The sequence below is a fragment of the Numida meleagris genome, chromosome 2, assembly GCF_002078875.1.
Source record: "Numida meleagris isolate 19003 breed g44 Domestic line chromosome 2, NumMel1.0, whole genome shotgun sequence".
Lineage (NCBI taxonomy): Eukaryota > Metazoa > Chordata > Aves > Galliformes > Numididae > Numida > Numida meleagris.
Window position 1 is genome coordinate 87,829,268 of NC_034410.1, and position 27,093 is coordinate 87,856,360.

The 27,093-nt window shown below is 41.8% G+C and overlaps 1 protein-coding gene and 1 long non-coding RNA gene across 8 annotated transcripts in view; one reads left to right on the plus strand and one right to left on the minus strand.

Moving 5' to 3' along the window:
* Positions 1-2,106, minus strand: part of STX17 (syntaxin 17) — a 33,715-nt gene extending 31,609 nt beyond the window's left edge. For 2 of the 7 annotated variants that reach the window (XM_021389226.1, XM_021389227.1), the window contains exon 1: positions 1,742-1,959. The gene's annotated coding sequence lies outside the window, so the exon portion shown is untranslated. The other 5 variants (XM_021389229.1, XM_021389228.1, XM_021389230.1 and 2 more) reach the window with 5 other exon arrangements.
* On the plus strand, positions 2,258-24,479 carry LOC110395106. Its single transcript, XR_002436167.1, has 6 exons — positions 2,258-5,949; positions 7,707-7,905; positions 8,135-8,292; positions 8,379-8,501; positions 14,128-14,280; positions 24,385-24,479. It is a non-coding gene; the product is annotated as an uncharacterized LOC110395106 (long non-coding RNA).

Here is a 27,093-nt window from a genome sequence, read left to right on the forward strand (position 1 = left end):
GTCCACAGCCTCTTGTTTGAATGTACTTCTCACAGAGTAATAGAGCCTGGGGTGTTACACTGATCTGACCCTTGCTAAATAAATGCATAAAGCACACAAAATCTTTATATAGCAACTCATTTCCTCTTTCAACCAGGAAAAGTCCAAGCAGCATACGTTATCTTGTTACATCATATAAATTAGATAATGTAAGGAGTAAAAAGATTTTCAGATACACAATTCCGAACAGCGAAAGTGTCAATTTAATTCTAACCCAAAACTTCCACTTCCTCTGTGGCAGTACACAGAAATCGCAGTCACACAGTTGCAGTCAATCAGAAGTAACATTCTTACAATATACAGTAACGTATCAAAAAATTCAGTAAATGCTGTTGCATGGATCAAATGTTAAGCTGCAGAGTGCTCTTCCCCCAAATTTGGTAGGAAAAATGCAGAATAAACCTGAAGAGTTCTGCTTACCCAAAGAAAAGCAATATAACGCTCCTATTTGAAGTGAAGTCACTTCTGACACCTCAAACAATGAATGCCACTAGAAAAAGTACCTCAAGCATACATGTCTTGTTCTGAAGGGCTGTAAGCCCAAAGAGCTTTCTCCTTTTATCAGAAGTTAATAATCAAACAGTTAAAATACAGATACTGGAATGCAGAGATATACAGTAGCTTTCTCAGTAAAGTGACCTGATAAACTTCTCAGAGCAGTGCAGGCCCCAGAACTGAGTGGCAAAGAGCATTCTCTGCTGCTCGCTTGGCTGAGCTCTGCAGTTAGTGAGGAACGTGCTCCTGTGGCGGGCTACAGCCACCACGCACTTTGGCTCTGAACTACTTCTTTACCTGCTGGCTGTGAAAGGGACTGAAGGCTGAAATAAAGCATTGTGACCTGTCCCAAAGTGGGGACAAAGCAACAAGAAAACACATCTAAGCTAGTGGGGCTGAGAGCTGTACGCAGGAGGTCTCCTGCGGAACCACCAGAATTGGTGGCTGTACCCACCAGCCTGCAGATCCCAGTGGGCTCACGACCCTGTGGGCCACCCAGCAAGGCAAACACCATTCAGATGAGGCAGTGGGCACATGGCTGCATTTGGGGAGACCCCAGCAAATGCAGGGCACTGGGCACTGCTGACCTCCCACCTCTCGGTCAGCTGCAGGAGGCCGGACAGCACAACCCCCTATTCATCCAGACACCAGAGGCACGAGACCAACACGTCAGCATTTCTGGAGCAAAGCTGAACTGGAAGAGCGAGTTCCTCGTAGACTAACAGCCACTATATGTGTCCACAACATATTTCAACCCACAATTAGAGCCCTACTTCCGACTTGTCCATATTCCCAGACTACAGCTGCAACAGGTGACCACGGCCTGAGCTTCCTGCACCATGCCTACCGAGGCAGCGAGACGGGGGTGGGGGGTTAGGGGGGGAACAGGCTTCAAGAGAAGGTGTACGTCTTACATCAAGACTGCGGGTGGACGACACCGGTTCCTTTCTCCCAAGGGAGACTGCCGCTTATAAAACCTCGGGGAACGCAGCGCTCCGCCACCCGCCGCACCGCACTGTTTCAGTCACACGCTGCCTGCCACGTCCCGTCCCGTCCCGTCCCGCTCACCCCTCCGAGGGAGGGCCAACTCCCGCCCGCTCCCGGGACATCGCGCTCCCGAGGGGGTGGAGGGGGGGGAAGGACGCGCCGCCCGAGCGGGACGAGCTCCGGGGCCGTGCCGAGGGACGGGGGCCCGCCCGAGGCCTACCGTTGCGGCTACGGGAGCGGAGCGGCTCAGACCTCCGCCCCGAGTGCTCTCAGCCCCGCGGCGGGCTCCTACCGTACGGAGGATCCGAGCTCAGGCCCCGGCCCCCGGCCCGGCCTTCCCCTCGCTTCCCCGGGGAGAGAAGCGAAACCGAAAGCAGCCGGACCGCCATCGCCGGAACCCGGCGGCCGGTCCAGCCCCCTCCCCGGTGCTCCCGCCGTCCCCCGCCGCGGTGCCTCACCACGTGGCGGCCGGGCCCGGGATGGCGGTAGGGAGCCGCCGCGCTGCGCTCCTTCTCGGCGGTGCGTGGCCGGGCCCCGCCTGACACGCACACACACACACACGCGCGCGCGGCCCTGGGGCGACTTCCCTCCTGAGAGAGGGACTGGCGCGGTGCGGCTGGGGGGAATGTCAGCGCGAGGGGAGAGCTAAAGGTCTGCTGCTGGATGGCAGTCACGGGGTTCCCTGCAACCATTTTAAGAGCGTTTCTTAAAATTCGGGTGTGCTCACCTTGCACCTCGTACCGCTTGGCTTAGGTGAAGCCAGGTACATTGCCCAGTGGATGCTGGGGTTCACAGTGTCATAGAGAGCATCCCGAGTTGCATGCACAGGGATCATCGAGTGCAGCTCCTGGCTCCACGCAGAACACCCAGAATTCAGTCCGTACGTGTGAGAGCGGTGTCCAGACGCTCCTTGAACTGAGGCACTTGGGGCCGTGCTCACTGCCCTGGGCAGCCCGTTCCATGCCCACCGCCCTCTGGTGCCGACCCTTTCCCTCACCCCAGCTGCCCCTCCCCTGACACAGCTCCATGCCGTTCCCTCGGGCCCTGTCGCTGTCCCCAGAGAGCAGAGCTCAGCGCTGCCCTTCTGCTCCCTGTGAGGAGCTGCAGCCGCCATGAGGCCTCTCCATGAGGCCTCTGGTCATTTTGCCTCCTCTAAATAGAGATGGAAAACTATCTGGCTATCTGACAATATCTCTATAGCAACAATTAGTAAGGATGTAGTGCCATTATTATTAGAACGTTTTTCAACTGTCTTCAATTGTACTAGGAGAACTGACGAATTTGATTTTTATGTTCTGAACAAGATTTATGTTATCTGTCCATCTGTCTGCCATTCCATACCCTTTGGGCCAGTTCTGCTGTAATTTGAACAAAGTCATTCCGCTTATCTAAGTTTTGTGGAAATTGGTATTTAAACCTAACTTTGTTTCCTCAGCCAGAGCAAAGCAGGCAAGAACCTCAGTTCCTACACATTCTTCCTAGCAGCGATCAGCCATTCAGTATGTATGTATCAGCCATCCACTTTTCATACACATCATTCCAGAGTGATAGATGTGATTTTTGTAGGGCACATGGAAAAGAAATTGTAGTTACTGTAATTAAAATTGTTTAGGGGCTAAAGTATCCAAATCCACAGAATCCACAGGCTTATTAGTTCTGTTGCTCACAACACAGCTGGAAAGTGCTAAAGTACTAAAAAAAGTACTAAAAAATGTTTACACTGCCTGTATATTTAAAAAGTGGTAAAGAGGATTTGATCTGGCATAGCATAACCAGTTTGGTATGGGTACTCTGGAAGAAACATGGAAGTGCTGACATGGGATGCAGTAATTAAATACACATAATTAAATGCTGCTGAATACACCTTTATGGAAAAGATGTGATTAAATACACTTGAATTTAATTTTAGTTCATAAAGGTAATAACACTGATTTAATAGATTTAATCTAAGTTAGAACAGTATGCTATTTTCATAAATACAGCATAGTCTACAAAGTCTGTGCAGTTCACTGTAAGTGGATTAAAAACTGGTTCAACTGGGAGTTCTCAAGAGAATTGATTGTAAATGAAAGTTTATCATACAAATATCTTTTGGGGAAGCTTGTTCTTGTCCTGGTGCTAGTAGCAATGACTTAGACAAAAATATAGAATTACAAATTACAAAATCACAACTCTGCTGTTGTAAATAGTTATAACAGTGAGTAATGGTAATGTCATTTCTAATTATGTTTTTCTTAAGACAGTCCAAGTAAAGGCTGACATTCAAAATAAGGCCTCAAAGCCACCCTTGGAATCTGAAGGAGAGTAAGTGACATGAGGTAGTGCTGACAGGAACCCGGGCATTATGATACATAATGGGACATGAACTCCCAGAATAAAACTTTTGCTAATACTCTGAAACAAAGCTAGAGGAACATCAAATACAACTAGATTTTTTTTTCCAAAGATATACTATAGCTTAAGTATACGCAGCAGCAGTTTTGATGTGAAATATATAGGCAGAGATTCTGTGCAGTCTAATACAGTGGTGTTATGACCATGAAATAATACACTGCCTTTTCTGTCCTTAAATGCCTTGGCTCCAGAAGAAGACCAGGAAGTCTACATATATGACAGCAAAAGAAGGAATAGGATACCAAGGATATCTCCAAAAAGATATTTTTTGTGAGTTCAGATAGGCATTGTCTGAAGAGCACTTGGCGCATCTGATTGTGCACACAAGGTTCAAACCTGACTGTCCAGTTTTGCTACCATTGTTAATGTGATCTCCCAGACAACCAAGCAGTGACTTCCAAGAATTCTGTATTTCTTCAAGGAAAAGAAATGACAATGCAAAATGCTATAGCAATCATGTAAAGATCATCAAAGGAACAAGAGTTCCACCTTCAGGTCTGGGAAAATACTACCTCTGATGGCAAAAGATACTTCAGAAAAAATGTAAAGGGTAGATGGAGGCGGACTTGCTGAATGACAGAGAGACTCAGACTTGTATTGCATGTCTGTGGCCAGTTTTGAAGGGCCTCTTGTGGCTCTGATGACTGTGTATTCTTATTCAGTTATCAGAGAATCTGTTCTGTATCATCAATAAAGAAAAATGATCGTGAAGTCTCCTAGGAGGGTGGAGAACTGCTGCACATCCAACTGAGGAAGAGCTTCCTCAAGTTCATTCTTAGTCCTCAAATATATGAATTAAGAAGCAGGATCCAGATATGCGATTCATTTAACATGGTTTCTTCACTTCATCTTACTGCTCTGTGGTCAGCAATCTTTCCTTTATGTGCAGTCTCTGAGATAACTCATTCTAGGGATGGCATTTTAGTGAGCGTTGCTCAATAAACACAGAACTTCCCAGATACTTACATTATGTTCCCAAAGATAGATCTTTTTTCCAGTAGAGCATTTCAACATTCTGTTGCCTTTTTAATGCATTGTTATTACTGATACGCTGTTTTCACTATCAAAAGACTTGTGCTGGCAAGAGCTGGTAATAAAGCTTCCATTGTGTCATGGAAAACAGTCTTTACTGTGTTCCAGCCAACATTGCTCTCTCCCACAGTCTTTAAGGAGCACAACATGGTTCAAATTGAGATCTCCTTCTAACATATGTCCCTTACAAAACCATATTTTTTCTGCGATTCTTGACATCGTGTTTTGAGGAATATGTGGCAGCATTTTCTGAAACTATCGTCATGATCTAAACAAAATACTGCGTGTTGATTTGGGGGGAAGCTGTTAGCTACTGTTGACAAAAGCTGTGTTATAGTTCTAGTATTGGTGGAATTCTGATACAATGCACTTCAGTGTAATTTGCTGCAAAACCAGCTCACATGTGGTTGAGAATCACCTGTGTTGCAGAAAGGAGGTCTCCCAAATGACAATGAAACAGAAGACATTTACTGTCCATTAACATATCCATCCAAACAGTTGCACTGAATTGAGTGTAAAAGGAAGAGAGAAATCTATTAGTGCAAAGCAGCTTTTATTTGGAGAGAAACATTTCTTCCCTGCTCACATAGGTTATTTTTGTCTTTTCCAGCATATTGGCAAGTCTCACACTGTGATTTCCATGTACAGTTTCCAGCAGCTGCCTCAGAAACAGTCACCCAGGAAAGTCAGTGGCTACAGAAACTACCCACAACACCTGAACCGCAGCAGAATTTCCCTGCTGACAAGAGCATCGCTAGCTGGTGACAGCTCATACCTAGGGCATTCCGGGAACACGCATGTACAGTGCTTTGCCTGGGGAGCCTGAAATGGCAGAGCTCCTCCCGTGTTTCCCAGCAGTCCACTAAATGGCATAACCAAAAGAGATAAAATTTTAAAACAAGTACTGCTGGGTTTGTGGCTGGGAACTATGACATGACTGCAATTTAATGAAGACTCATCCTTTTTTTCCAACACCTTCTCATTGCCACTGGATCTGGAGAGGTATTCTCGCTCTTAAAACTAATGATCAGCTTTCAGTATCTGCCGTAGCAGCGATGTATCAAATATTCTCAGTTTCATTTGGAAGGTCACATAAGCAATTTTACTTTACTGCAGAAGAATGTTGAACCAATTTGATTAAAAAGTTTTTAGCAGGACTGTTTTTAGCAGACCCATTTGTCTGTTGTTATAGGACCAACCTACATCCGTATCAGCTGAAGCCAAATCCCTTCAAGTCACCCTAACTGAAAAAGGAGTTTCCATGCTTTTACCAAGTGAAGTGAATGTTCATTTTCTGTTTTTATATAAGACCTTAGAAATTCTGTATCAAATCTTAGTGCTATTCAAGTCAGTGGTAAAATTTAGCAGGGTGAGGATTTCATTCTTTGTCCAGATTACAACATTTCTGAATGCAAGAAGATACGAACTGTAGTCAGGGGAAAAAAAATAGAAGGGAGTGAATCAGCTGAGCAAATATTCATTTTTACAGTTCATCCACCATACTTACTAGCAAACATTTATTCTGTAAAACTATTCAGACTAGAGAGAGGGATTCAGAGTGTTTTTAACTGCAGACCAGAGATGTCATATTGTGGGCTTGCGTTCATAAATAGATTTGATTAAAATGCTCTTGAAGCGTTTTTAATTTTTCTTTCTTCATTAGGAAAGTAATTCTGATCCTGCTGCTTCTCTAACGCGTGCAGATCATGAACAATGGTCTGTTCAATAAAAATTCCAGGGAATTTTAGGAATAAATTAAAAAGTAGAATCTACATTTTTCACTGACTGACTTGATGTTATGACTACTTTTAAGACTTCTGGAGTTGTCTCTGCCTCCTTTGCTTCCACTCCTCCCACTTACTGGATAATAAAAGGACAGTACGTTACCAAAAAGCTCTGCCAAAAACGTTGTTCCTGCTCAGAGAAGAGGTGAATAGAGGTTTAGCCTGGCTAGTTTGGATTATGAGACATTGCCTGAAAATTCATTTTTCTGGAGATAAAAAGTTTATCAGATTGTTTCTGATTTAAAATCCATGTCATCCATCAAGCAGAATCTCAAGTTAATCAGGAATTTCCCAGTCTGTATAATGGCCTATTAATCTCTGCACAAAGGCCTTGTATGCCTTCTAGCTTTGTATTGTCTCCAGCAGTGCTCGCAATTTCATAATGAGGGAAAAGGAAGAATAAGGCAATCATTCCTCCTTAATGTTCTCCTAGCCTTTACCTTTTTTGTTACATTTTGGGTATCCTGAACCAGATGTGCTTGGTTTCCCCATTAACTCCAGTAGGTGTCTGTTTCAAGTGTTCACCCAGTCTCCCCTGCAAAAGAGTTCTTTCAGCCACAAAGCTCTTTGACAAGAATTTTCACACATTTGCTGCCTTCTGCATTGCAAGCCTGGCTCTTTCTGGCAAATGATTCCTGTCCACCCTCTCCATGCTACACAGTATCATGTAGATTTCTGCCCTTAGCTGTCATCTTGGGTGTCTGGAATGTCCCAACTTTTTCAACCACTCCTTCTGGACACATTAGTATACACCTTTTATCATTCTTTTTGTTTTATTTTTCTGGGCCTTTTCCAGTTTTGATTTTTTTAATTTTTTTTTTAGATGAAGGGAACAGAGTTCCACGCTGTATTTATTTTGTGTGCATAAGACAGATTTATTCAATCTTGCAGTTGTATTTTTTGTTTTGTTGTCTATTGTTTTCCTAATAGTTCCTAGCATTTGATACATTTCTTCTCTTTTGTTTGTTTTTTTAGCTGTGTCTGAAAAATTTTCCTGGAAGTCTCTGCTGTAACCCCAAAGTGTTACTTGGCCAGCTCAATGGTTGTCTACTTAGCTTAAGAACTGTCCATACAGGTGCTCTGAAAATGACTGAAAGTTGCATAATAAATAGTGGAATTCTACAAAGAAGTCTTTTCACTCACAAGAAAGAAGTTTTCACTAGGAGGAGGCAGGGTGAGTCAGAAGCGAAGAGAAGGAATGTCAAGTTAATACGACATCTCTTACTAGAAAGTAACCGTCATTTCTAATATGTGGCAAGTGGTGTCCAATTTTAAATGTAACTGAAACGTTATCTTAATAAGTCATAAAATATAATTTGTCAAATCAGAGCCCTCTTTGGTCCTGCACTGCTTTATTTCTGTCTTACACGTTTTCTAATATCCATCAGTTTCTTTCTATCTAGGGAACCTCCTATGACCTGGATCTTCACAGTGATGCTTGCTGGTATTATCTTGAAAAGTGTAAGTTGCTCATGGCAGAAGTCAGACCCTTTTCTCTGAAAGACACAGAATGAGAAGATAGGCACTAACAATTAACTTCATCAATGTCTTCTCCTTCTTGGTAGGTCTAAACCACAACTTGAAATGCTGACATAATATAAATGGCTTAGGTTCAGATGTCAAACATATTTCTTTCTGCCTTGCTAGGTTGTTCTGCTGCAGTGGTGCTCATCAGCATTTCTTGAAATGAAGAATGGTTTAGTGTCAAAGGTGCAAAGGTGAAGGATATCAAATCCGTTGCAAAGTTATCTTTTCACTACCTACCTCATGGTGAGTGTCTTTTATACACTGAAACTGAAGTTCTCAAGTACTGCAACCATAGAGTGAAGATGATGCATAAATGAATATACATGATCCAAAGAGACTTAGATCCACAGTAAGGGTGTTTTGTCGGTTGTTTTTTTCTTCTTCTTTAATGTTTGAATCTTATTCTATTTACTTTTAATAAAGCAGCAACATTGGAAGCCCTGAAGTTCAGTCTTACTGAGACTGAGCTCAGAGAAAGAAAGAAAGCCTCTAAAGCCTATTTTAGTTTAAAATGTAATTGAAAGTTTGTATTTCTTGATGAGTACTTTGGGAGACATGTTCAGCTAGCTATGTGGAGAATTAGCCATGCAAGTCCCATTACTGCTAATGCTACTACTAATTTCCTGCACATTGCACTGAATATTTACATCTTTGTGTAGTATTTAGGTGAGCCATTAAAATGCTGATTTCTTACTGTTGCAGTCATCTGTCAAACAAACAAACAAAAAACCAAACATAAACGTGGGAAAAACAATTTTTAGTTAAAGATGTTTATTTTTAAAATACCATCATTATAATTTGAATTAAACCATAAAGTATGACTAAAATTGCCTTATTTCTCACCTCAGAAGTTGTAATTGGATTAATGTTCTGTGAGGCACTGTGAACAGAGATATTTGCTTTGTGTGCAAAAGCCTAAGAGGGGCATTAGCTTAATGCTTGGCTGGTGCAGTATGAGTTATTTTAGCAGTTTTAAATCCAGTTGGCAGATCTGTCCACAGGATGGATTTCAGTCATATATGAGTGGTCATCTTCTACAACAGCCACAGACGGGTGAATCGTTGGGCAAAACCCCTTCAATTGGTGTGTGGCTGTGTTTGGCAACTTTGCACAGCGGTAGCATCATTTGGCTAATCTGATCAGCTCTCATTTTCAGTGTGTCTAACTGCTTTATCTTGAGGGTCACCTCTTGAGTTGGACAGCAGTTCCAAAGTGAATAGGATGGAGGTGATGAATACAAAACAGCTCCCACAAGCCTCAGGCCTCAAAAGAGTCTGAGACAACATTTCTGTGGTTCTTAGTGCAAAGTCTGCTATCCAACTTTCTTTTATAAGCAGTTGCTTAGATCTCATAGGTATTCTTCTAAGTAGGAATTCTTAATGTAGCTGTTTTTCTTAGGGCTTTATTATTAATTTTACTTCTCCACGGCTATACTTATTTCTGACTTGTCCAGTCTCTTGCTGTGCCTGCTCTTCAATAGCAAGACTTGTCATCATTTTCCCAAGTGATACAGATATATCTATATATCTAAAGTTCTGATGGAGCTTAATTCCAGTCAGTGCCATAGATCTGTCCATGAGTTGCAAGGGAATGGTGCTTTCCAATCCCTCTGTTTGTATAATCAGTTCCAGGTGCAAAGTAGTGTTCTAACTCACTACACAGCACTGCTCTAGTTTTCTGGACCCATTCAACAAACACACCTATCCATGATACCTTTGATTGTGCTCTCAGCATCATGTCTGATAGCTCATCAGATTGTTTTTAGGAGGTAAGGCTGGCAGTAAGTTTTGAAACTTGCTGTTTGGTTTATTTTTCCTTCACAGGTTGCAGTTATCAAGCAATCTTACTCTACCTGGTTGCTCTTGAAATAACTTGCAAAGAGCACATAGTAGCTCTGTGTGACAAAACTAGTAGCGCTTCTCAAGAAGACTGTATGAAAAGTAAACATTTTAAAGCAAAATGGTAGTTTTTCCTTAGATATGCATTATTAGATACAATTATTTTTTAATTCTTTTATCGATTTGGAAGTTATAAAGAGATGTTGAAAGCAGTAGCATGCCAAGCTACATTAAGTTATGTTTTTATCAATTTAGTTTTTAATTTTAAAAGGCCAAAGGAGTGCAGCTGTTAGGTTTTAAAACAAATAATTTGTAATATAAATTTCTCAGATAATATTCACATTTTGTCAAAGTAAGTTATTGATTTCAGTGTCACCAGGATTTGACTTATTTAAGATTGAAAAATGTCATATTTCAGTGCTGACATACTGAAAGTCATAGTTACAAGGCAGAGCTGTATTTCAAAGTTTAAATTCCTTTTTTTTTTTTTTTTTGCTATACGTTGGAGGTTAGTACTGTAGTTTTAGTTGTGTTTCTTCCCTAGAGTGATGTCCAGTCTTGCTTCAGCCTTTTGATAGCAATTTTCAGCTAAAACACAGTGTTATTTGTCACTAAGTGCATGTGGATGTAAAGTGAACCAGCAAATTAGGACTCTAAAACAGTAGAAAGAGAGAAAAAGAGTAAAAAGAGGTGGTCATTCTGCAAGGCAATTAACACTGGGGAATTTTACCAAATGAGGAAATGTTTATCCTTGGGATGTGGGTTGGATGCACAAGCAGATTTGCTGAAATGTATTACAGGCAGAGCTGAATGAATGCATTTTAAAGATTTTGTAGCTTTTCACTGCTTGCATTTAGTCATCACTATCAGACTGTGTAAAAAGTTGGTCCCCCTCCTGCGTGAAAGCTCCCTTCAAGCACTGGAAGGCCGCAATGAGGTCTCTCCAGAGCCTTCTCCAAGCTAAAAAAGCCCATTCTTAGTGATGAAGAGTGGCAGTAAAAGCTCATTCAGCAAAACTGATGTGAAAATGTGTGCATATGTGACACATATGGCAATTATGAATACACCAGAGGTTACCAGCCATGTGCTTTTACACCTCTGTGTTATGAGAGCAAATGGAAGCAGAGTTTGAATAAAAAGAACACTGGGATTTAATCCATTTCCTTCCAGCGTGCAAACATCTGTATTGGCAGTATTTAGCAAAATTATAATATGTTGTCCAAGATTCATGTTTGGCAGCGACGGCTGGGGAACCCTTAGATAGCATGCTGATTTATATATTTTTTAAAAAATTTATGTTATTTTTTGACATAGGCGTCGTAGCTGTGATTTGTGACCCAGCTGTATTATCTTAGAGACTGGATGATTTTGGAAACACTGACTGAAGGGTGACTTGTGTGCATAGGAAGAAGGGGAAATTTTATCACCTAATACTGAAATTGCCCTGACGTGCCTTGAATGGAGAATTTTTACCACAGGCTTCCGGGCTGCAAGTGTAAATGGCACAGCCCAAACGTTCAGCTTAGAAGGGGAGTTTTAATGACGAACAGAGTGTGCAAGGCAGGGGAAAACTAGAGAGCCCAAAAAGTCAGGCAGACTGAAGCGAGATGCTGAGGGCAATGAAAGCAGCAAGGAAGAGAAGAAAAAAGAAGCTAATTTCTCCTGTGTTCCTAAGTTGTTCTGAAAGTAATGCCTCCTATTTATTTCCATGCAAATTACCACAGATACAAAGAGCACAATAACACCATTTAATAGAGCAAATTCTCAGATACAAAACACTCTTTTTCAACACAGTCACCACCATGCATTTTTGCCAGTGATGAACAAGAGCCTGTATGCCACAGTAGTAAACATGTGCACCAACAGAGATGACCCACTGCTTCACTTTGTTTGACCACCCACTGCCTCACTGTGCTCACATCCACTGTTCGGTCTCCATAAATGTTCAGCAAGTGTTGATGGATGTCAATGAAGGAATTCAGTTCAACACTTTTGCTTCACCTGCACTTCCATGTCAGACACCATTGTGTCAGACTGCCCCTCTGCTGCCATCTGTTGCACAGCAACAACGTGCAACGGGATATTGGTGGGAAGGTTCAACCTCTATTGCCATACCACCAACATCTGCCTCTGATGTTGTGGGCCAACATAATAAAATAGGAGGCATTGCTTTCAGAGCAGCCCTCATACAAGTTGATGCCAGCAGTAAGAAGTGTAATCCCCATCATCACCCCCTGGGTACTGCACTCAGAGAATTTCTGGGGTCTAAACAATTTTTAAAAAGCAGTGCTCAGAAGGGAGAAGTCATATGAGGACTGTGGTGGGCAGTTGTGCGTGCCGCAAGGTGAGGGAAGGCCGGCTTCCAAAGTATGGCTGCCTCAGGGCTGCGCTGCCTGGAAGCCTGGTTCCAGAGTTCATGCTTCGACCTTTACTTCAGTAGGGGATTTCTAATTTCCCCAGCTGTCATGGGACGTCAGTGAGATTTCCTTCCTTAAACCTCAGCTTTTCAGTCAGATTTGATTGAAATCACGCCATGGGTTCAAAAGTGCTCAGTAAGGGATTGAGGGACAGAAAGACAGCACAACACTGTAAGCTTTGTTTGCTGAGAAAACTGGGCCAAAGGCAATATTAAATCATAGTCATAGAATGGCTTGGGTTGGAAGGGATCTCAAAGATCATCTAGTTCCAACTCCCAGTAATGTTATGGCGGCTCGTGGCACTAGTGGCTCAAGTAGAAAATTTAAAGAGGAAAGGTGTTCTTTGCATTAAACCAGGCAAATTCCTGAGGTGAAGCAGCACATATTCATATAATTAAAGATGTATCATAATACTTCCACATAAAGGGGGAAAATAAGTTTCCTCGGGCATGGAAAATTCTTGGCTCTTTTATTTCCTAACTTCTAAATGTGTGATTACAGGTAAATAACTTTTCTAACATTTTATATGGGTGTGTGAAATGCATGCATCAAGCACAGCAACTGCTGAAGTGTGAATTTATTTTTAAATAGAACTGACTCCTTGTATTAGTACAGGCACCTTGGGAGCTGAAGCATTTCTGTATTATCATCATCTATCTCTTGAGAAAGAGACAGATATTTTTACCTTGACAATTGTGGCAGCAAGGTGGAGGCAGTTCTACAATAATCTGAATGTATTTCAGGTGTGCAGTTCATTTTTGTACCCAATGAATAACTGCATGCCCGAGTGGGTGGCTGGAAAATAAGAACCTCTCTGATTAGATGGAGAAGGTGAAACGTGTTACATTTCTGCACATAATGTATCTACTAATATTCCAATATGTTTGATAAAGTCATTGTTAACTACCATTTTCAATGCACGTGATTGCAATCTGTTTTCTCCGAACACTGATTCCAGGAAAAAAAATCCCTACATTTTTTAAACCAACACAACGGTTTAATTGAATTAAGCCAGAAATAAAATTATTTTCTAGTCACATTTCTCCTGTGGTCCCTGTGGGGCTGTAGGCAGAGATGTATAATCACTCCAGGGTGAAACAGAAGTTGGTGCAGGACTTATAACGCAGCCACTTACTGACAGGGTGACATAGGATTTCTTCTGCTCCAAGTGGCTTCCAACGCCTTTGGTCTGCAGCTGCCCCACATGGGTACTAAAGACAAGCTACCAAATGCTTTGCTCACACGCAAAGCTAGCAACAAATAATCAATAGTAAAACAACAACTAGGAGCACTGAAGCAAATAAAGGATCATGATACTGAGGGAGTGCAGTGGAACTGGCTTAGCAGCTGACAACAGAGTCTGGGACATGAGCCATAAGGAGTAACTTCAGTCACTCATTCAGTGCAGAGATCTGCAGAGACTTCTTTCTTTAACCCTTCCTCCCTAGGGACAAGAAAATGGAACCCTTTATTTGTAAGCAACATTTTGCATTTCTAAAAGTTATGTGGGAGGAAAAGAAATATCCCTTGGAAATCACGTGTACAATTCACAAATCTATTTGGCATTGACTTAGTTGCTTTATATTTCTGTCTCTCTCTCTTTTTTTCCCCTAGATAATTTTGGTGTAAAATATGGAACAAGATACCTGTAAATCACTTCTGAGGAGGACTATGGACCCAGAGCTCCTAGTGTTTCCTGACTACATACTGTTTCAGAACAATTTCATTCAGTGTATGTCTACACTTCCGCTTCATGTCTCTCAAATGGTAAGATCATCTAATTCAGAAATAATTAATTGCTTCATACTGATTTAAAAAAAAAATGACAAAATTCAGCGAATCCCAACATTCTTATCATTTGTACATTTTTAGTGAGGAAAAAGAGTATGACAATTAATTCAAGAGATTGTTCATTTAGGTAGCCTCAAAATGAAACATTTGAATTATGTGAAAAAAATCTACATTCTGACGTTTGATATCTAGAGCATATCTTGACACATATTGGCCATGCTTGGGAGATAGATCCAGTTATAAAATTAAACTTCTGCAGTGAGTGAATCCTGGGAAAGAGACAGAGCAAAGAGAAACCAGAGATAGTGTTCCTTGGCTTTCAGGTCCCATATGAGAAATCAATGACATAGCAGCCTTAATAAATAATGCTGGTATTAGTGTGTGGTCCCTCTTACCAAGATAAACTTTCTCTAAAATAAATATACACATACTTCTGAAAATCAGAATTAGTTTAAACGTATTGCAATATGTATCTTAAATGTGCTTCTGTAGGATAGTAGAATACAGGTTGAGGGAGCAGGGAGAGAAGAATTACAATATAAAGCAAAGTTGGTGCCTGAGAAAAATGTGTATGACAGCGACTGACAGCCCTACTGAAGGCTTTCATGTTTTCATGTTGGCTTAGAGCATGCTCTCTCTTATGTCATAGTTTCCTTGGTCACTGCAGAAATGTGCAAAATAACTGAATTCTAATCCCAGGGGGGAATGATGAATTTTAGCCAGAGCTAGATTTAACATTTTCAAGACTACAGCTTATTCCCCTTTTATCTCAGACACAGCCACGATCATACCATTGTGCAGAAACTGTTACCTAAGAGAGGGACCAGTAAACTGATATTGGTAGATGAATCTGATTTATTTTGAATTTTGAGAGATATGTGTGGGAAGGAAAAGGAAGATCTCTACATCATCCTTGCATCCTATGATTGATACCCAGCTGCTACCATCTTTGAATCCTGATTTATGTTTTCAAAGTTGCTCATGAAAAAAAAAAAAAGAGACAGAAACTCGATTTTAAAATGATATGCCTGTCACCGTGAGGTTGCACTTGAAATAAATTGCAAGTTTAGTGCATACTAGCATAAACCTCAGAATTTCCCCAGATATTCTGGAAAGGCAGGAACAAGAAATGGGTGCCTGGGGCCCGGCTTAGGCATCTGTTTGCCATATGTTTTTACTAAGAAAATGAAATAGAATGTTAGAAAATCTGCAAAAGGTGGCACCAAACTAAAAATAGCACTGCTTACATGGAGACTGGGCAGCTGGGGTTTCCTGGGCTCATGGTGGAGTATAGCTAATGCAACTTCAACTAAGTGCCTCTGAGGCGGTGGTACTGTCCTCACAAAAGCCACATCTGATCCATGGATCTCCACTAAGCCAAGAATATGGAGGAAGACTACGGGCAGGCACAGGATAAACCAGAGACATCAACAAGTTAACAGTTATAGGTGTATGAAGGGAAGGTGAGGCAGGAAGAGAAACACATGCTGAATGACACTCAGTGCAGAGCAGCTTAAGAGAACCCTAGGAAACAAAAATGTCAGTGCTGACTGATACAGACACTGCCAGTGAGATAAAGATAAAAGCTGTATGCTCAGCTGGTTGGGGAACCACCATGTGAAACAGCGCAATGAAAAGGTGAGAGGCCTCTGTGGAAATAAAATACAGACCAACAGACAGGAAACACTGCAGGAATTAGAATGTAAATATATGCATATCTGCATATAAAACCTATACACAAAGCCTACTAAACCTTTTAAAAGCTAATAGACCTATGTCCTTCAGAACACTAATAATCCTTATTAATATTACTGTGGCTAGTGACATTTTTGTTCAGCTCTTCCTTTTGAGCTGATAAAGCTGGAGTAACTCTGTCAAAGCTAATGGAGACAACAGTTGACACCAGACAGAGAACTGGATCTTGCCTGTTTGCACACAACCTTTATCAAGATGGTGCCTAAAAAGATAACTCTTGGTGTGTGAAAATACAGTAACTAGTTGGGTCTATAATGCAATATCAGCATGTGTGTTACATATAAGATAATTTTAGCTTTTTGTTTATTTGTTTGCTTGTTCACATCATTTGTTAGCCGGTCTTTATTTCTCATGATAGAATGGTTTTCAGAGTCCTCACCTGATGGTTGAGAAGGAATATGATACCTATGCTTATGAGTTGTTTGACTGTTTGCTGCTTGTTATGTATGATTGATCACTTCAGTTTTTCTGCTCCACGGTTTTTTACTGGAGTTTGGATACAGAATTAGAACATTATTACTAATGATTAACAAACAGAACATACTCTCAATTATGCATCAATAGACATGTTTGTATCTGAGAACTCAGATGAAAACAGACATTCTCAGCACATTTATGCCAATAAAAGCCAGAGATAAGAAATGAGACAGAGTTGGGGCTCTTCAGCCTGGAGAAGAGAAGGCTGCGAGGTGACCTGATAGTGACCTTTCAGTATCTAAAGGGGAGCTACAGGAAAGAAGGGGACAGACTCTTTAGTGGGGTCTGTGGTGACAGAACAAGGGGAAATGGTCTCAAGCTCAAAGAGGGTAGATTTAGGTTAGATATAAGGAAAAAATATTTTACAGTGAGGGTTGCGAGGCACTGGAACAGGTTCCCAGTGATGTGGTTGATGCCATGTCCATGGAGACTTTCAAGGTGAGGCTGGATAAGGCTCACCTGGGCAACCTGATCTAGCTGTGCATGTCCCTGTTCATTGCGAGGGAGCTGGTCTAGATGACCTTCAGAGGTCCCTTCCAACTCTAAGGATTCTATGTTTCTATGAAGATGGCAATTCTCAACATGTGTTGAGAATTTGAATACAATTTCATAAGCTTAGTTTTTGCACTATGTGTCATGTCCTGAATTTTGGCTTGTAGTTGTCAAATTTAGAGACTCAGAAGTGTCCTTCCCAAATCTGGCTTATATTTGTAGGTCAATCTAGAAAGCTTTAGGAAAATACAGTTCTCTCTCACTCAGAGCCATTAAAACGTTTCTCAGGCAACTTAGGCTGATCTTGTGCATAAAGATCGTGAAAGCTCATCCCTAAGCTAAGCCCCACAACTTCAGACTCACTGGAGCTGGCCTGGCGTCCTGGTGTGCCAGGACCAGGTTAGGCTGTTCTATCCCACCAAGGTTTGCATCCCCTGCAGTGGTTGGGACTAAATTGGCTATACTAGAATTTGTGATGATCTATTGAGTTCCTGCTCTGAAGGCAGATTTTAGTATTGTAGGATCGTATCTCTTACTCCTCACTGTGTGTACTCACATCTCCATACAAATTTGTAATGTGGTCTTTTAATCAGGTGATTAAAATCTCTCTCTACAAATCACATCTTCTCCTTGTCTACTGTCCCACTTGTTTTTGTATCCTGTGAAACTTCACCAGTGGAGACAGTGCAGCACTGACAGAATCATTCACCAAAATACTGATAGGAACTAATTCCCAAGTTGTATCCTAGTTCTGTATAATGTGATGTTCAAAATATGTGGTCAAATTACGTGAAGACAAAAGCCTATGAATATACTGTATGAACACAGCTGTCTTTGTGAAACAGGGCAACAGATATGAACAAAAGAAAAAGAAGAAGATAAAAAGAAGGTTTTATTTTCAAAACTTATGCTTCCTGAAATGTTATTGATCACTATTAATTGCATCTGAAGCATACAACTCTGCACTCGTTGCCTCCTAAGTAAAATTTCTCATTATGTGTCCAGATTCAGCATGTGACTAACAAGTCTATATTTTCCAGGATCATCTTTTTATTCTTTTTTAATACTTGGACTAAATTGGCTGTTCAAAGGTCTTTTCCATGATGCTTGTTTCCCACTAGGCTGCTTGATTTGTAAATGTGTAATTGCAACTGACTCTTCATCACAGTCTTCTTGATGCCAGGCTTTCTGTTCCATCTACAACATTTTGTTGGGCAAGCTTATCCTCCTGCTTCATTCTGAAATCGGAAGAGAAGTAATGATGAATCCATCTGTCTTTTCTGAGCCTTTGTTCAAAATTGTGACGATACCTGTTTGTAGCAATGGAGATATTTGGTGTAGAATTTTTTTTACTGTAATTCGTTTCTCATACATGCCTTCTAACTGCAATGCCCATTGAGCTTTTCTTATATTGCTGTGTTCAGCAAAATGTTTTTTACATTTGCAGTTTACTGCTATTATCCTTTTTGCATTCTTTGTATTTTGATTGATAGTGTTTGACTAACATTTGTGTATCTTCTATATTTCACACGTTCTTTCTTCCCCAGCATGAATTCTTTCCTACTTGTAGATTTGTGGCACTTTTTTTTTATACCCAGTAGAATGTTCTTGAACAATTTCCAGTTCCTATTAATATTTCCCACATTAAATTGATGTTCCTAGCTTGTTACGGCAGCAGGGTTTTTTTATGCTTGGACAAATTGTCCCTTTCTGTTTCTAACTGGTATCGCATTCAGTGTGCATGAGGTAAATGCAAGTGTGTCGTGATTGCTGGTAGCCAAATAAGGCGGGTCTGCACTGCTTGAGTGAGGTCCGGTGACTAACATGTCTGCAATAAAAAGTATTATTTATTGTTTCTAGAAATGCTATAAAAATGGGGTGACATCCTCTCAGTGGTCTCTAAAGCAGGGTGCGCTCACCCCAGGGAATGCACAAGATGATCCACGGGGGTGAGGGAAGAAAATGTCAGAACTTCAGTAGCGCATGGGTATGGTTTATAAATAAATTAAAATGCATAAATTGGGGGTTCAAAGATTTTTTACTGATGTGTTGCACAATCCAAAAGATTTGGAGATGCCTGCTAAGTGTATTTTTAGGCTCTACACGCTTCATTCCCAGTTTCTCTTGGCCACTGGCAGGCAGAACACTGGGGTAGATTGATCCTAACTAGGAACTAGCACAGGAGTCCTGTGTGGTTGTGATCCGCAAAATTTAACCCACCTCAGTGACTGAGAACTGTCTGCAGCTTTCTAACCATGCATAGATTTTGATTAAAGAACATGTTCCTCCTCCCCATTCTATCCTTACGGCATTGCAGTCTTCTAAATGCTCAGGTCATATGAATCATTCCTCTAGTAGTAAGTATCAAAGTATACATAACAAAAACTCTTCTGTGATATATTAACCACCTGTACAGACTGCAATCACAATACTGTTACTGTAGCATCCTTTGCTTTATATATTATGCCATACTGGACAGAAAGCCACAGACTTGGATAGGTTGGATTGACAGCTCTTCACAACAGATGGGGCTGCAATCTGAGATCCAAAGCAGTAGCCCACTTCCAAAAGAGTTCTTATGGTTTAGACATTTCTAAGTCTGAAAACATTGTCTAGGCTAATATAATACTAATTTCTAGGCTGTTATTTTGGGGCAGCCTGCTAGAAATGCTGCCTCTTGCAGCCTCATGTGTCTGTCTTCAAGCACAGAATGGCTAGTAGCTTTTGGAGGAATTACTTTTTAGACCATCTTAGACCTATAAACGTGATGGGTTTTGCAGCCCTGGTTGAGTCTGATCAGAGTTGACATCCTTGTGCTTCTGTGAGAGCTGTGGGAAGTATGTGCTAAATATGTCAGGTTAGAATCTTCCCAAGCAATCTGACAACAGTTAGGCTGAGTGCACCATTTTGGAAAAGTGTGCTGACTCATGACATGAGAGAGGAAGGATATTTATTTTTAAGGAGTAGGCTAGTATAGAGGGATCCAGAGTCAGTTCTCGACTCTTCCAAAGTTCCCATGTAACAGCAAATCACTGAATACTTCTGTACATAGACATTCTCTTTGTACAGCAGTTATAACACTGTTTTCCTTTGTGTTACTTCATCAATTTTAAATGCCTTTGGAACAGGGGATGTCTCTAGTTATGTGTGTAAAGAGGACTTGGCATAACGGGCCTCTTATTTCCACAGGGAAATCTTCAGGCTACTCCCATGCAAATGTTGCGTGGCAGTAATGGTCAGATGGGTACTCGCTGATCTTTTCCTCCCATTTGGCATTTAGGGTTATACAGCAGATTATCCTGACAGCAAATGGGAAAATTAGTGTGCATGAAAAGCGCTGTTGACCAGTAAGGAGAAGGCAGGAAGAACAGGTTAGTTTTAAACCAAACCAGGTTCTTGCTTTGTTTCACCCCCAGTCCCTGAAGTCACCACTGCTGGCCTGTGGCAGGAACACACTGCAGTGGGAAGCAGTAGATACACAAGGTGTCTGTTCCTGGCAGAAGATTTGTCCTACACCAGCTAGAGAGGCTTGTGAAGCAGCAGTCTGAATGGCATGGAATCATAGAATCATAGAATCAAGTCACAGAGTCATAGAATCACAGAATGGCTTGTGATGGAAGGGACCTCAAAGCCCACGCAGCCTCACCCCCTGCTGTGGGCAGGGCTGCCCCCCACCAGCTCAGGCTGCCCAGGGCCCCATCCAACCTGGCCCTGAGCGCCTCCAGGGATGGGGCACCACAGCTTCTCTGGGCAGCCTGTGCCAGCGTCTCATCACTTCTGAGGAAAAAACTTCCTCCTAATATCCAATCTAAATCTCCTCTCTTTGAGTTTAAAGCCATTCCCCATGTCCTATCACTATTAGACTCTGTATAAAGTCGGTCTCCCCCCATTTATAAATTTCCTTCAAGTACTGGAAGGCTGCAATGAGGTCTCCCTGGAGTCTTCTCTTCTCCAGGCTGAACAAGCCCAGCTCTCTCAGCCTTTCTTCTTAGGAACAGCATACACTGCAGGCATCACGTTTTGCTTGAGCTGTAATCATGCACTACAGAAAACTGGACAATGTTTACACCGAATAGCATTCCCACTATTTTATTGGATTTCCACAATTGTTTTTGTCCATAAGATGCCAGCAGTGTGATTCTTCTTGTGTTACATTCTCTCTCATGGGAAGAAACACTGCTTTGGAGGCATGGAGTAGAAGGAGCTTTCTTCCCAAAATCTCACGTTTTGTAAGAACTTGTAGGTTTCATCTTAGTTCTTGACGCCTGCTTTTTTAATATCTGTCTCAGCCATTCATGATAACCTCCTTTAAAAAGTTTTTCATTTAAAGCTGTCTGGGAAGCTTTCACTTCTATCTACAGGAGATGTGATTCTGTATGCAGTGGATCCCAGCTCTCTTTCCAGAAGGCTATACTGCGTCAGCCTGCCTTGCTGCTGGAGATGCGTTCCCTTGTGCTTCTCTCAAGAGATCAGTTTAAAACAGCATCAATAGCTCTGAAAAAACTTGAACCCAGAGTTGTTCCCCAACTCCTTAATTTCAAAGGGACAGCATTCTGCAGGACTTTCCCTTAGAAATGAGATGAAAAGCAGATGTATGTGCTGAGCATTGCAGAGCCCTGTATGACAGGCGGGAAACCTCATGCAATAAAATTACTCAGGATGGAAATTCTTGACCGTGGCCCAGTTCACAAAAGTTATGAAAAACCCTGTTATGAGTTTGATGATGCTTTTTGAAATGAAAGGGTACAGGGAAAAAAATGAAGCCATGAAAACAATTGCAAAAGCTGGAGGGGTCTGGGTTCAAATTTCTCCCGAGTGCGAGTGTTATGTTTTTAAAACTGAGCCTTTCCGTCAACAGCAGCAGGGTGTGTTTTCAAAAATTGTGCAAGCTGGCACAGTTCAGTCTTTCCTCAAAGAGAAAGAGGCAAAATGTACTCTTGAGTGTCGAAAGCTTTTTTCAATAAAGGCCTTCTTTACGTGTTCCTGTAAGCTCATCCTGCCATTTGTTGGAATATGGGATTTCTTCCTGTGGTTTCCTTTTTACTTGAATGTAAAATCCCACCCCCCCGTTTTTACCTTTTTAAACAAATTACACTCTTTATTACAATAAGTTATCCTTTTCAAATATAGTAATTCTGCCCTGCTTTCAATTAAAGTCTCCTAAAAACATTCATCAATTTACTGCCAAGTCAGATTTCTGCTAGTTAAGAAGCTTTTCACTTCGCATCATATAGGGTAAGAAGGTGGTGGTCACGCTGAGAATTTAGTATATACTAGTTTTCTAGTAATAATAGATAAAATTATTTCTAAGTAAGAAACAAATATGACTTCACCTGTAACCTAATGAGAAGGCTCCAGGCGGTTCCATCATTTTACTGCTCTTTCCTAGTCATTTGCAGTGGCTTGGAGTGTAAGTGTACTCTAACTGGTCTTATTTATTGTCTTCCTTTCTGAATTAGGGTAATAGTGGCCTACTTTCTCTACTTAGCTTTATTTTGATTTCTTTGTTGCTGAGAGAGTCGTTTGAAAACTGTCTGGGACTTATTCTCAAGATGGCCTCAGAATGGGAATCTTGACTTTGCTCAGTGATGTTCCATTGACTGAGCAGCAGTATAGGTTGCCCAGAAAGCCTGTGGGACATTGGTTGGATGGTCACAGCCAGGTTGTTGTCAGTGTCTCTATGTAGAAGAGGAGATTGATGACAAGTGGTGTCCCCTGGGGGTTAGTCTTGGGACTGGCGCTTTTCAACATCTTTATCAATGACTTAGTGGGATTGAGTGTACCTTCAGCAGGTTTGCAGGTAACACCAAGCTGAGTGGTGTAGTTGACACAATAGAAGGAAGGGATGCCATCCAGGGGGAGCTGGACAGGTCTGAAAAGTGGGCCCACATAAACCAAATGAGGTTCACCAAGGCCGAGTGCAAGGTGTTGCACCTGCGTTGAGGTAATCCCAGATATGTGTACAGACTGGGAGAAGAACTCATTGAGAGCAGCCCTGCAGAGAAGGACTTGAGATTCCTGGTAGACAAAAAGCTGGACATGAGCCAGCTGTGTGCTCTTGCAGTCCAGAAGGTCAAATGTATCTTGGGCTGCATCAGAAAATGGGTAGCCAGCAGGGCGAGGGAGGTGATGTCTTCTTCTAATCTGTATGTAGTACTCTACTCTTATGAGGCCCCAGCTGGAGGACTGCATCCAGGCCTGGAGCCCTTAGCACAAGAAGGATAAGGAGCTAATGGAGCAAGACCAGAGGAGGGCCATTGAGATGACCAGAGGGCTGGAGCGCCTCTCCTATGAAGAAAGGCTTAGGGAGCTGGGCTTGTTCAGCTTGGGGAAGGCTCCAGGAAGCCCTCATTGCGGCCTTCCAGTACTTGAAGGGAGCTTACAGGCAGGACAGGGACTGACTTTTTACGTGGATAGATAGTGGTAGGGCAAGGGGAAATGGTTTTAAACTAAAATAGGGGAAATTAAGGTTAGATGTTAGGAAGAAATTAATTACTCAGAGGGTGGTGAGGCCCTGGCACAGGCTGCCCAGAGAAGCTGTGGGTGCCGCATCCCTGGAGGCGCTCAAGGCCAGGTTGGATGGGGCCCTGGGCAGCCTGAGCTGGTGGGGGGCAGCCCTGCCCATGGCTGGTGGTGGGGCTGCGTGGGCCTTGAGGTCCCTTCCAACCCAAGCCATTCTGTGATTCTGTGATTCATTACTAACACAAGGTTTGGTCTAGGCGTCTGAGTAAGTCAAGGCCTTAACTCAAGTTGGTGACCACAGTATACAACTAGTATCCTCCACACATTAAATTGAATGTCTGTGAATGTTCATGATCTGCTTGAATTAAAATGAATGATCTTAAATGATCACAGAACTTAAATGTAGGTAGACAGAAGGCCACTTGAAGCAAGGTTTGGCAACTACCTTTAGAAGTACCTAGCAGCATGCTTACATGCGAATGTGCAGCTGTGCATTGGTACCTCTGTTAGCTGCTTTTGCACACATTGGTACAGAAACCAACTGGTTGTACTGAAACCTGGATTAATTTGAAGAGCTGGAGCTTAGCACAAATGCACTGCAGTTGTTTCTTATCTGGATAGGTGCAAATGAGCAGATGTAAAGAGAGTAGAGACTGGTAAATCAGGTAAGGCATTAACTCAGTCTTGAGGATGTGAGGAAGCACTGTATATGTATTGACAAAGTCAGTCACTAAGGTGAGGTATAATGAGAAATGGATAAAAGAGGGAAAATTATATGGGACTGTACTGGGAACAGTCCAAGTTGCCAGCCCCAATTAGTGTTTGTGAAATCCCTGGCTGTTGCCATGGGAATAAATGTGCTACTACAAATGCAGCATTCTGGCTTCTTCACAGGATCAAGCAAAGTTGGAAAGGAGCAAATCCCTATGTAAACATCAATATCGTCAATTAATTAGGAAACACAGCAAGATAAATAATGAGACCCCAAGAAAGGTAAATTAATTTCTGTTTTCTTTCTGATAGGTTCGAAGGTTTCCCCAGTTTCTAACTATCTCTGCAATTCACTTTCATTCTACTGTAGTACCTTATCACAGGGAGGAACCTCAGACCATAATGCAAGTTATTGTGGAGGGAGATTTTGTAAAAATGCATTATTTTAAAACATATTTCAACTACTTAAACACATTTCTTGCTTGAAATTTCACATAGCTTATTTATTTACTTTTTTATTTGAGATAAAATTCCACATAAACAATCCCAGAGTTCTGTGTTCTTTTAAGGAAAATTGATAAACAATCAAAAATATTAAACAATGCAAAAAAAAAAAAAAAAGGCATTTCCGACAATCTTGTCTCTTCATGACTTCAGAATCTTGTCCTTGACATTAGAGTATATCCATTATACACATGTATGTTTGTTGAGATACACATAGTATTGAATTGCAGCTGGATTCCCACACTTCTTAGTAAGGAAGCCCTTGCTTTTGTGAGTTCAAGTCAGAATCTCATCCAGTTTTCACAGCCATATTACAATTTCCCATATTCAAATTTCTTCTGTAACCCTATGCAGACAAAACATCCCGTATTGTAAATGTAAAAGTAAGGGTGTCTTAAAAAAGAAAACATAAGAAAAAATGCTAGAAGTGTTTCCACAGAGTAAACGAGTTTCCTTATCTTGCATTTGACAAATTGCTGTATTCGTAATTCTCACAAACGTAGGTCAGGGATACTGTTCTCAAATATGTCATCAACTGTTAAGAGTTTGATTAATTGACTCCGCATTTATTCAATTACTGCATCGATAGTTTGGCATTTTCAAAAGTTAATCTTTTTTATTCATTAGTAATTATTTTTTAAATCCATATCTTGTAATATTCCTGATGATCAGCTCCATTCATTTAATAAAGAACAGCTAAGTAGCTCCTTTCCAAATACTACCTAGCTTGCATCACAGCTTCCAAACTTTGGATCGAGCAGCATTTTGAAGTCCCATGGATGACAGGGCACCACTCGTGCACACAGGGCAGACAAGATCAGTTGGAATACATGGATTGTTTTTGTTGCATTTGTATAAAATTGCCCCAGGAAAGAAAAGGCAATCAGAATCAGAGCACTCACTGGCCACTAGCTCAGCAAGCTGAGGTTTTTACTCCCAGCACTAAGTGAAATGCTGCCTGCCCTTGGGCATGGCAGTCTATACGCTACTCCTTTTTCTCTTGAGTTCTCTACTTTCTGGTTTTTCTGTTTGGATGGAACTTCCCGGCTGGGTGCTGTAGGTGAGAACTGGGGTAGCTACCAAATAGGGTCCTGATCTCTGCTGTGGCCTCTAGGTGTTGCTATAATACAAATAATTAATCAAACAACATGTTTCATGGCATCCATAGAGGGAGTTGCCAATTTTTGTCAGATGTGCTTGATTATGTACAATCAAATCTCTTTCTCTCCCCTCTCTGCATCATAACTGAAATTTGAGCTCTATATGTTGGATAAATGAACCTGAGTCTGAGAAGCAATGGTAGGAAAGCTGTAGATAGAGATTTGGCTCGGCTCTAATTACAGTCGTTCATTTTGGGGTGCCTTGGGGCCTCCTGTCTAAGGATGGTCTCTACTAGATGAGGCTCTTGACTCAGCCCAGGCTCCCGGGGCACCGTGTCGCTTCGCGGGGATGCAGCCACTGACACAGTGATTTAGGAGTACAAGCACATGAGGCACACGTAAGGATACGAGTGCAGCTGTTCTAGATTGGGGCTGATGTCTAGGGACACAACTTATGGTCCCTGCAGTAACTACAAACTGAAATACATGTGAGCTACTGAGGATATTCTTTGTCTTGTAGGGTTAGAATTCATACCCTTGGGTAGGGTTTGTCACTAGATCTGCATGTTTTACCTAACGGGACTATTATGCAAAACTCCTTGACATACCAACTAGGTATTTTAAGAACAGTAGTTTAATTTTTAAAATAAGCTATGTAAAAAAAAAAAAAAAGGATTTGGAAGAGTTTGCACATCCCTTTTCTTTTTGCATTTCCAAAGAAGGATCTGCCAATCCTGCAGCCTGCTACAGCTCATCGCTTGGTGACACCTCCAGCTGAGCAAGTCCTGCAGGAAACAGGCTGAGGGGCAGGTGCCTCTCAAAACTGCTTAGAAAATGGATTTGTAGTTAAACAGTTTTGTCTGCTAGGGGATAAATCTTCCCCCCTGCAAAGCAAGGGCGGGGGAAGCAGGAGAGCTGGCTGCACACTGAAAGTGATGCTTGTGCCCAATGGAGCCTGGTCCTACCAGGGCAGGAGATGGGATCAGAGCTCTGTCCTCTTTCTATCCAGAGACACATGCTGTGGGGTGGCTACCGCCATTCCCTCCCTCCCTTGTGGCTGTCATCATCTGCAAGTTAATTACAACTTTTTGCTGACATGGAGAAGAGCAAGTGAGGAGAGGGGGGTCTCTACAACAGGGCCCCTGTGATAGCCACGGTCAGGAGCTAATCGAGGCTGGGTAACCAGGCACTGCGGGTCTCACTGTATTTATATGAAAGCAATTTTAACCTAAGGACTAGCCATTAAACTGCCAGTGTTCTTAAGCATGCTTCACCAATTTTTCCACTC